Consider the following 12074-nt stretch of genomic DNA (forward strand, 5'->3'; position numbering starts at 1 on the left):
ATGTCTACACTACAGCACTAATTCGAACTAATTTAATTCGAATTAGTTAATTCAAACTAAGCTAATTCGAACTAGTGCATCTAGTCCTAAAAACTAGTTTGAATTGGCGTTTTGCTAATTCGAAATAGCATGTCCACATTGAGTGGACCCTGAACCGAAATTAAGGCTGGCCGGAAGCAGTGCCAGCAGGGCATCAGGTTAGGACTTAGAGCGTGGAGCTGCTGTCTCAGGCTAGCTGAGGGCTGAGCTTAAAGGGACCTGACCCCAACCCTGAATAGACAGTTCTCAGGGTTCCCCTCCTGCTTGTCTACCTCGATGAGGGACAGCAAAGCAGTCCTGACTGGGAGTGCCCTGAGTGCCCACACTCGGCACATCACAGCACTCTGCCATCAGCCCGGCTTCACTTGGTGCAGGCTGCCATCCGGGGGAAGGGGGGGTCAATCGGGGGGCTTCAGGAGAGCTTCCACCCCGAGGAGCCCGCAGAGCCACCCCAGTCCTCCCCATTGGGGGCTTGTACCCCATTCCTCCCTCACCTCCTTCCACTTACCCCTCCCTAGGCCCCCCCTTCCTGATGTACAAAATAAAGGACACGTGTGTTCAAAAATAGAAACTCTCTTTATTTAACAAAATTGGGGGAGGGGGGAATAACCTCTGGGGAGACTGGGAAAAGGAGGTGGGAGAGGGGAGGGGGAAACCTGGGAGGAGGGAGCTGGAAGGGGGAAGCCAGGGGAAGGAGGAGGAGGGGAAGTAATCAAACTATGGTCCGCCATATCTTCAGTACTGTGTACAGATGTGATCTCCTCACCCCAGAAAAGATATTTTGGCCTTGGGAAGGGTTCCAAAAAGGGCAACTAAAATGAACAGGGGTTTGGAGCAGGTCCCATATGAAGAGAGGCTAAAGAGACCGGGACTTTTCAGCTTAGAAAAGAGGAGACTGGGGGGGGATATGATAGAGGTCTATAAAAGCATGAGTGGTGTGGAGAGGGTGCATAAAGAAAAGTTCTTCATTAGTTCCCATAGTATAAGGACTAGAGGACACCAAATGAAATTAATGGGTAGCAGGCTTCAAACTAATAAAAGAAAGTTCTTCTTCACAAAGCAAATAGTCAACCTGTGGAACTCCTTGCCGCAGGAGGCTGTGAAGGCTAGAACTAGAACAGAGTTTAAAGAGAAGTTAGATAAAGTCATAGAGGTTGGGTCCATGGAGTGGTATTAGCCAGGGAGTAGAAATGGTGTCCCTGGCCTCTGTTTGTGGAAGGCTGGAGATGGATGGGACGAGACAAATCGCTTGATCATTGTCTTCGGTCCATCCCCTCCAGGGTACCTAGTGTTGGCCGCTGTCGGCAGACAGGCTGCTGGGCTAGATGGACCTTTGGTCTGACCCAGTATGGCTATTCTTATGTTCTAAGCTCAGGCCTCAGGGTCGGGGGTCTCACTGGACCACCTTGATTTTCATGCAAACCTGCTCCTGGGTTCGCATGTGGCCTTTGGTGGTCAGACTGGCAGCTATCCTGCCCTAGACGGCCACTTTCCTGTGCCTAGTGAGGAGGTCGTGGACGTTGGAGGCCTCTCCCCAAACCTAGATGAGGTCCACGATCTCCGCACTAGACCAGGCGGGCGCCTGCCTCTTGCAGCCCCAGGCAGGCTCCTGGGAGCCGCCAGCATGGTCCCGGGAAGAGGCGGAGGGTTGGGTGGCAGTGGGTGGCTGGCTCGTGCCGTGCCAAATGCAGGGTCTGCTGGCTGGGTGCTGGCAGGCTTGCAGCTGGCACGGGCACCGTAGCCAGACCGTGCCCCTTTAAGGGCTCCGGGGCTGGGAGGGGGGCAGAAGAGTTTCCCTGGTTGTCCCCAGAGTGGCCACCAGGGCAAGCTGGGAAGGGCTAGCCTCCCACTAGTTCGAATTAAGTGGCTACACAGTCCTGAATTCAAACTATTTAATTTGAACTAGGCGTTAGTCCTCGTACAATGAGGTTTACCTAGTTCGAATTAAGCGCTCCGCTAGTTCGAATTAAGTTTGAACTAGCGGTATGCATGTGTAGCGCCTACTAAAGTTAATTCGAACTAACGGCTGTTAGTTCGAATTAACTTTGTAGTGTAGACATACCCTGGGTCCCTTTACTACAGTTAAGTTTAAAAAAAAAATGTACATGCTTTATTTAAATCTTTAGGGCAGAGGGTTGGGCAGGATTCAAGGTAGGGTGTGGGGGACTCAGACTAGTGGGATCAGGCAGGTGGCTGGGGGGCTCACTGGGACCGTCCATGGCTGTGGGCTGCCTGGGGCGCTACAGGCAGCTGTCCAGTGCTGGGACCAAGGACTGAGGAGGTGGGGGGGGGGGGGCAGTGCATTGGGCTCCCTCTGTGGCAGGTGTGGAGGGTGATGGAGGATTGGGCTTCCTCTGTGGGGCATGGGGTGAGCCAGAGTGGGGAGGGCAGCCATGGCCAGCACCAGTCCAGTTACTTTACCCGTTGATGGTAGCTGGCAACATTCAGAGCCCCTTCCACAGCTGGCCAGTCTTAGAGATGCATCTGTCCTCCTGTGGTCATTCTGCAGTATGACTGTCCCTCCTGGCAGCTCCCTCCCTTAGTGGGTTATGAGGAACATTTGGATTCCAGGAACATCCCATTTTCCTGGCACAACCAAATGCTGATCTTGCTTCAAGTTAGGATAAGAGGAAGTTGCATACCAAATTTGGTGGTCCTAGCTCTTACCATTTAGGAGAAGTTCTTGAACAGATACACACTCACTCGCTCTCTCAAATATATAGTATATAAAAATATTACTATGGCAGGCATAAGTGATATTAAAAATTGCAACATACGAGTAAATTCCATCTGTAACTTGTGTTTATAACTTTTCTTTAAATTACACTTGTGCCATCATTTCAAGTTTTTTACAATGGAGAAATATTTCTCTCTAGCTAATTAGTTGTCTTTGACCTCCCACAGCCTCTGACTTTGTTCCCAGTCATAAAAACAGACATCTGCTGTTGTTAGCTGGAGGCATTTAGTGTTGGAAAAATCTGTGCCATAACGGATGAAGGTGACAAAGTCAGAAAAACTGTTAAAATGACAGAACAGATTCTTCTCCCTCAGGGAAAGCAAGGGTTAGAAATTTGAACACTTCTGCATTTCTGGCTTTGGACATGTACTAAAATGAGAGATTCTAAATCAGATCAGAATATTTGGAAGTACAATATCTCCAGTACCTGACTTCCAAACTCCTCTGCGCCACCAAAGATGAATGGAAATAATTCCAATAATCCATCCACAAATCCTGTTCATATTTGTAGTAGCTTATTTGGGGCAAGACATTACCATACACACACTCTCATCTTCAAGTTTGACACAATCAACTCAGGATTAAACAAAGACTGAATGGCTTGCTAACTACAAAAGCAGCTTCTCCTCTCTTGGAATTCACACCTCCAGATCAGCTACTAGAAGTGGGCCTCATCCTCCCTGATTGGATCCACCTCCTCATCTCCAGCCTGATTCTGGCCTGCATATTTATACCTGCCTCTGGATATTTCCACTACATGCATCTGACGAAGTGAGTCTTTGGCCATGAAAGTTTATGCTCCAACACTTCAGTTAGTCTATAAGGTGCCACAGGACTCTTCGCCACTCTGACTCTCAAGTAGTCCCCAAAGATCCTCATAGGAGGCATGATACTTTTCTCCCTTCCTTGGTATCTTCAGCCTCTCTCTGCATCCCTTTCTATTTCTTTTAGCAACTCTGTATCAATTTTTTTCCACGTTCTTCCCTTCATCTCTCGATTGCATCCTGCAGATGCCTACTTCACCAGTGTCACTGCCTCAGTTTACCCACCAGTTCTCTCTCAATCTCTAGTAGTTTTCATGCTTTTGATCTCAGCCAAGGCAGAAGTTTGTGTTCTCAAGTAAGACAGATGTGCCAAAACAAAGACCATCATTGCCATAACTCTTTCAGAAAGGCATGTGTGAATGCAGAAGATAATGGGTTTTTTTGAAAGAAGAGGCCTCCAGGAAAAAGCACAGGTGCCCTGGTGGCCACTCCGCCCACAGTAATCACAACTGAAATGCGAGATAGCGTCCAATCAGTGTGGACGCTATCTTTGGAAAAAGCACATCGTTTTTTCATTACGCTTTTGCTGTGTAGATGCTCTTTCAAAAAAAGCTTTTCCGGAGGATATCTTGCGAAAGAAGCTTGGAGTCTAGATGTAGCCTAAGACTCCTCATTTTCTTTCTTACCCTTCAGTTAAAATGCTTGCTCACTCCCTTTGGCTAAGTCTACACTACGAGATTTTCTCAGCAAAAAAATATACTAATGAGGGACTAATTTGCATGTCGCAATCTCACTTGCATATTTTCTGCTTTTACGTTTTTGCGCAAAAACAAGCAGTGTGGATGTTTTCTTTTTGCGCAAAAATGGATTGTCAGAAAATATGCAAATGAACTCATAACACATGCAAATTAGTCCCTCATTAGCATATTTTTGCTGAGAACTCGTAGTGTAGATGTAGTCTTTTTGTTTCCATATTGATTACTCTACCTTATTCTGTTTTCCCAGACCCTACATGTTGCTTTGATCTTGCACCTCACTCCTTGAATTCCTCCACTGAATCAAGTTTAAGCTGCCATCAAAGCCTCTTTCTCCTGACTTATCTTCATTTTTTTTATTGTTTTACATCAGCCTTTCAATTTCTAGGTCCTCTTCTATGATGCCATACATGGAAAGATCATTCACAAAAGGGTCCTAAACCCTCCTCATTCAAATCCCTGTTGAAGATGTAACTCTGCCAGTATTCCTGCAAAAGAGAACTGATAATGACAAGTTTGCAGAATAACTGGGAGTAGTTCATGTATTTCTCCTCAGAAAAGTCATCCTATAAAAAGAAATTAGTCATTTAACTAATGCATACTCCACACTTCACTATAATGTAACTTAATAAAAACTAACTAACCTATACCATGGAAGTAACATGAAATATTGCCTAGATGTGCCTAATCATTATCTGGACTACCTTACTTGTATGGTTCCTACCCTCGGCTTATCTTTTAGGTGCTTTCCAATCTCTTTATTAGGTCAGCTAGACTAAGCAGAAAAATCATAGTCCACTTAGGAAGGAACAATCAGTTTCACACGTACAGAATGGGAAGCAACTGTCTAGGAAGGAGTACGGCAAGAAGGTATTTAGGGGTTATAGTGGACCACAAGCTGAATATGAGTCAGCAGCGTGATGCTGTTGCAAAAAAAGCAAACATGGTTCTGGGATGCATTAACAGGTGTGTTGTGAGCAAGACACGAGAAGTCATTCTTCCATTCTACTCTGCGCTGGTTAGGCCTCAGCTGGAATATTGTGTCCAGTTCTGGGCACCACATTTCAAGAAAGAAGTGGAGAAATTGGAGAGGGTCCAGAGAAGAGCAACAAGAATGATTAAAGGTCTAGAATACATGACCTATGAAGGAAGGCTGAAAGAATTGGGTTTGTTTAGTTTAGAAAAGAGAAGACTGGTGGGGGGACATGATAGCCGTTTTCAGGTATCTAAAAGGATGTCATAAGGAGGAGGAAGAAAACGTGTTCATCTTGGCCTCTGAGGATAGAACAAGAAGCAATGGGCTTAAACTGCAGCAAGGGAGGTTTAGGTTGGACATTAGGAAAAAGTCCTAACTGTCAGGGTGGTCAAACACTGGAATAAATTGCCCAGGGAGGTTGTGGAATCCCCATCCCTGGAGATATTTAAGAGTAGGTTAGATAAATGTCTATCAGGGATGGTCTAGACAGTATTTGATCCTGCCATGGGGGCAGGGGACTGGACTCGATAACCTCTTGAGGTCCCTTCCAGCCCTAGTATTCTATGATTCTATTGACATTAATACTTAATCAAATACAGAAGTAATTTAGTAGTAGTTCTGTTGTAATTTTGCATGCAGTAATGTCATCTTTTAAAATGCTGCTAGTTTTTTAAATACGAGAACAAAATGCAGTTTCAGAGCTGGTAACGGCCTGCGTATGCATTGTTACTCATTACAATGTCAGATAATAAATCACAGATAACAAACCTCTTGAAACAGAATTGGTGTTCTCCGATTCTGACCTAATATGCTACTTTTCATGGCTTTTCCTTTACTTTATTTAAAAAAAAAAAACACAAGAGGGAATGCCAAAAAATGATTAAGCTCTGGAGATGGAAAAACCTGCTCATGCCATCTAAAAATTTGGAAAAATTAAAGAATTCAAAATAGGAGCAGGATATGGGGAAAAAGACATGTCTCGTATGCACTAACAGTATATTGTGTTTTAAGATACTCTATGGGCTCAGTAATCTTTCTTGCTACAAAAAGAATTGCTTTAATTCTTCCTAATTTGTAATCTGTGCTTTGAATTATGTTGACTGAGTCAGCTCCTATAATGACACACAACTTTGCAGGAACGTAGCGTTACCTCTCAAAAATAAAACAATGCAGTACATTGAAATGGGCACTATTGATTTGTGTCAGAGTGCTTTCCAGTGTAATAATGCAAAAGGCTAAGATTAGATTTTCACAACTATTTCCTGTGAGAGTTGTTAATTCCTGTGCATAGGTGATCAGATCTTGAAGTCACAGCTTTTCCTTTTTGTTTAATGTAGTAAACAATATTTTAATCAATCCTAAGAAATTAACAGTGTGTACAGTCATTTCAACTTCTCAAATTGTCTGTAAGGTAACATACTAAAAATAGTTTTTGCACCTGTGTTTCTGGCTAGAATAATTGGAGACAAAGTGATTCCATACTAATAAATTGTGAAAACCAGACTTAAGTTAAAATACTGTTCTGAGAGCGGTGCAGAGTACCTGCAATGTCGGTTAACTTTAGTGTGAATTGTGGATTCTTAGCTCTTCTCAGGATTGAGCCTTTGTGCAGCAGAGTCCTTACTATCAGTTAATTGCATCTAGCTGACCTAGAGCAGGGTTGCTCTCCCAGAGGTCCACTGCTTCCTGAGAGTTTGCACAGCTGATAAGGAGGAGCTCTTTATTTCAAAAGGAATTTTAAGATGTAGTCGTTTCCTGGAGATTAACAAATTCACACATCGGAACTTCTCTGTTATGGTCTTGTGCCCAGGAAATTATCAGAGAAGTGACACTTCAGTGAGTGACCAGAGTTTCTAAGGTGCCACAGGACTACTTGTGTTGTTCCTTATAAAAAAAATGTTTTCCCCAAAGTTTCATGTGTGTGTTTCGGCAGCAGTGTATTAGAATACAAATGTCAACAATACATAGTGCCTTGTTACGTGAGCAGTGTGTGTTTGTGATCCAGATGGTATATTAAAAATTGTTTTTCCTCCTCTGTAGCAGTTCCACGCTCTTTTACATTTGGGCAACTGCCCAAAGAACTAGACACAGACCTTTAAAGTGGGGTAAGAAACCCACTGGCTTTGGGAAACTTGTCCTTTACAGTAACGTTTGGAAACATTGTCTCTTAAAAAAATGAGTTAGCAATGGATGCAAATGCTGCTTCTGCCCTTGAGCATCCTTTCAATTTTTGTGAGTTTACAAATAGGAAACTATTTTAAAATGTATCTTTTTCTCTTCTGTGTACAAGATCCCCAAACATCTCACCAGCAAAATTGGCAACAGTGAAACGGATCACAAAGTGCGGTCTAATGCAGTAACTAAACTAAGATTTTTTTTTTCCTCCGAATTTTTCAGTTTTTGAAACTTAAAATTGGTTCAGACTTCCCCAAGGAAAAGACTAACATGAACACAAGCACAGAAACTTTAAACAGAAAAGGAAGTATGAGTAATTTAAAAGGAAGGATTAGAATGGAAATTGGAGTATTAAGCACTGTCAGCACCCAATAAAACTGTTTTTGTGGAAACTTGCTTTTTCCATTTTATTGAAGAGTCAGTGGACATTTGGAGTCTGAGCTTCACAGTTAGTTTTGCCATTGATTTCAGTGGTGGCTGGGACAGATTCTCTGGGTAACTTTGCAAACTCTTATTTTGACAGAGTATATGATGTACCTACACAAGTTAAGCACTGACATGTTGTATGCTCACTAGCAACGAGGCCTTTGAAGATGGATAAGTTGCCCACTGTTATGCATTTGAGAGAGCGTGTGGTCTAAGAAACCAACTGCTTGTCCTTACTTATGTCCTCCTTTCATGTGAAATTGGTTTGGTGTGTATATATAAGGATGGGTCCAAAGAAACCCTCTGCTGTATCACTGAATTTTTGCATAATGTGGCTGCATAATCAAGTTTAATTTCAGACAGACCTGACGCAGTCATTGGCTCAACAATGACGAAACAGAGGCCAGTTTCAAAACTAGATCAGGTCTCAATTTATATTGTTACCTTCAAAAAGTCATTTCTTCTCCCAGTTATTCGCACCATTTCCTGATGTCTGATTTGGCCTTTTGAAAGCCATTCTTTTCTGCTGAGACACTGCTGCTGGTTGAGTAAAATGTCATTGTCTTGCTTTTCTTAGATGTTCGCCTTATCTTGTTACATGTTTTCTCTCTCATTTTTCTTTTGTCTCCCTATCTTCTCACTCTATCATCTTTGGCATTCACCACCACCTCAGGGCTTCTAACATCACATGCTACTAGTACATCTCACTTCTAACTCCAGTAATTTCATGTCAGTCAGATGAATGCTGGAATTAGAAGCGGTCTGTAGAGCCCTACTACAGCATTTTTCATGCTGACAAAGAGGCTCTCAAGATGAATGCAGCATTCAGCTATAAAGTCAGCTATATGTCCAGTAAATTACAGCAGACAATGGTACCCTTTTCCCAAGCCGTGGTACCCCAAAGTTCTGGTACATCCTTGGGTCTCCACAGTGCTAAAAAAAACCTGCATAAAACTGAAGTATAAAGTTCATGATTGGTGCTCTGTTAGCTGGCAGGAAGGATGGACATTTTTTTCAAGACCTTTGATTGGCAGATCAGTTGGTTTATATTCAAGGTATCAAAGATCTTGTCGTCTGCACTCAGACAACATTCCCATGAGAAGTAGCAGCCACTGGTGTGGACGTACATAGAGACACTCAAAAACAACACTGCAGAGTGGCACCTCATCATCAGTATATTATTTCCTTCATAAAACTTTGGGTTCAAGAGCACAGTGTTGCACTTGTTAGTTCCTCGGCAAGTCAGAAATTATCTACATTAAGAATTTTTCAGTTTACATTCTATATTAGGCAAAACTGTTTCTTTTTTTTCCTTGTATGCTGCTGATAGAATTCTGCTGTAGGATCTGTTGGACCTTAATGGAACTGAAGAATAGAAAAATATATATATATGCTTGCTTACCTGCAAATTTTACTTTCTTCAATTATTAGGTTCATAGATCTAACTCATTTTGTCCAGCATAAAGGGTTGCTATTCAGCTGCTAAATGGATAATAAAGTTCTCTTAAAAAAAATAAAAACATTAAAAAAAAAAACCTGTGAAAACTGTTTCACTTATAGCAAGAATTTAGTCTGTTAGAAGAGAAGGTTTCATAGCCATGGATGGAGCCCTGTGCAGGTACAAACCTTGTATCTATATCTGCAAAAATGAGCTGCAGATATACCCACAGACATCAGTGGATGTCGATACCCGCAGATATAAAGTAGATATCTGCAAATTTGCAGGGCTTTTGATACAACACTTGTATCTGCATCCTTCACATTCACAAAAATGAACTGTAGATCTCTGCATTCCTTCCCCTCTGTGAATGAGGATACCAGCGGATGTAAAGCAGATACCTGTGGATTTGCAGCGCTCGAGTCATGGAAGTTTTGGCAAGAGACTGCACAAGTGACTAGCAGGTTTGAGTTCTGCCTCAGAACTACACATACTCTGCAGTCTCTTACTCAGTTGGATTTATAGATTTTATTACTAGAAGGGAGGAAATGTTGTTGGATAAGCATTTAGACATATGCTGTTTTCTCAAGCTGTGTTGGATAAACAGAAAGCTCTAGTTTGAGAATATTTTGTATATAGGACTTTGGTCCTAATTTGTAGGTTTTACTATATTTCCTTTTAGCATATGTCCAAGATGAGCTCCAGATGGACATACTGTTAAATACATCCAAATGAACAAATCCATTGTCCCCACTGGAGCTAGTATGCACGGGGTCAGGTAAGTAAAAGAACAATATCTGGCATATTTTCAAAGACTATCTTTTTGTTTATGGGGTAAACTAATACACTTGAAAAATGCATTTTTTTAAAAAGAATAATTTAACCGATCCCTTCAAAACAATGTTATGGTCCTGTCATGGCATATCACTTAATTGAGATGGTGCATGCTGGAGCATCAAAAAAAAAGGAGGTGTTTACTAGCCAAAATTTTAGGAGACCTGAACAAAAATATAAAAGATTTGTGGGTGCAAATGTATTTTCTATCCAGGAGTATTCAGTGCATACTACACGATTCACAACCGGTATTCAAGAGAACAGCAGAGTTGTATGGAAACTTTGAATTGTATACGGAATCAGAAATATAGTATTGCTTGTAAATTCTTAAATTAGAATTTCAGTTTAAAAACTAATCTCTGGCCCACATTTGACTGATTAAGTGAAGAGGTGGTAGCATTTGGTCATGGATCTTTGACTGAAAGTTCCATAGTAGATCTATACCAAAAAAGCCCAAATAGAGTAATTAACCTTGTGCAACCCCCAGTGTTAAAAATAATTGTGTGCTTGTATTGACTTTCTAGTCTGGTGCAGTAATAAGATTTGAACAGTTTCATTATTGTTTTGTAGGTGTTAGTAAAAGTGCAAGATTCCTTTATCTTTTTTTGACTAGTAAATGTTTTTTTTTCTAGAACCATCAGTTGTTTGTACCATAAATGAAGTATGTAGCTTCTCTGTATGCTATGTGGTGTGGGGTGAGGGGGAGGAACACCATTGACATGATCTGCAATCAATTCTGAATGGAAGTTAGTATATTGAAGAATCTTATGGGTGGTATGTTAGCCTGGTGTATTGATAATGTACAGTACTAAACATTTTGTCACAGGGGAATATACTTGAAAAGGAAAATGAGACAGAGCTAATGAATACAGGGGAAAGAAACAATAATGGAAGGAGCTGTCAGTGCTGTTAATTTTTTTTATTTAAGAAGTGCAAGCTTATACTATATTAATATAAGAAAGCTTAGGCAGTAGTACAGAGGCTGTTTAAAATTACATCTGAGAATGCTTGCTATTGCCAACAGCATTTTCATGCCAATAGTATTTTCCCCCTCTGTCTTGTTTTTTATGGTTTAGTTTGCTTGAACAGTATGACTGGCCAAATCCTTCACTCAGACCAAAAGGAGGAAGCCAAGATGAATCTGTGCCATGTCATGGTTAATGCAACGTTGGTTCATTTAGTTTTTATAGTTAACAATTTCCAATATTTAGCAAGCTCCCATTTACTGATATTCATAGCATCTGTTGAGTTGCTTAGTCTGTATTTAATATGAAGAGTAAAAATAGGACCAAATCAAAACTCTAAGCCTGACCTCTTGCGCACACACCCCCCCTTGCAAATTTGGGTCAAGTTGAGATCCAGGTGTGGATTATAGCTGCCTATCTCTGCTTTCAGAAACAAGAGGCTTTAAAATTTCTGTTTAACTTGACTTGCTTGAAGTGTAAATTTTGTCCTGGTAGGTTGCTTTTTGAAAGCCAAACAAAAAATCATTTCAACAAACCAGCCACCGTTGAACTGGAAGCCATGTCCTGTTCTCTGTCCATAGAACAAATCCTGTCAGTCAGTGAATTATATGCATGTATCAAAGGCAGAATATGGTCTTCATACTTTTAAAAAAAATTAAGATGTGTTGCCTGTAGAAATGCAAACCCACCAATCAATCAAAATGTACAAGAACTAAACTTATTTATAGGATCAAATTTCAGAGTTCAGTATCTGTAGAAGATTGTCCGTACTGAATTATTTATTTACTCAGATGTAGCAGAGTAAAAAATATTTCACATTGACCAAAGTAACCATATTGGGAATGAGGGAAGAAGGACAATTACTAACATGTTTACTTTGTCAGGCTATTCATAAATAGCTGCTTTTAGATCATTTGGATTAATTTGTCTGTCTAGGTTGTGCTCAAGGTTAGGGATATAAGTTA

The 12074-nt window shown here is 41.3% G+C and overlaps 1 protein-coding gene across 3 annotated transcripts in view; it reads left to right on the forward strand.

Moving 5' to 3' along the window:
• The window catches only part of MARCHF3 (membrane associated ring-CH-type finger 3), a 137839-nt gene that overhangs the window by 29538 nt on the left and 96227 nt on the right, over positions 1-12074 (forward strand). The window contains exon 2 of one of the 3 annotated variants that reach the window (XM_075931922.2): positions 9993-10088. The exons of the other annotated variants lie outside the window; for them this stretch is intronic. The gene's annotated coding sequence lies outside the window, so the exon portion shown is untranslated. The remainder of the gene's footprint in view (positions 1-9992; positions 10089-12074) is intronic. 3 annotated transcript variants of the gene reach the window in all.

This window comes from Pelodiscus sinensis, chromosome 6 (assembly GCF_052426305.1).
Source record: "Pelodiscus sinensis isolate ZL-2025 chromosome 6, ASM5242630v1, whole genome shotgun sequence".
Classification (NCBI taxonomy): Eukaryota; Metazoa; Chordata; order Testudines; family Trionychidae; genus Pelodiscus; species Pelodiscus sinensis.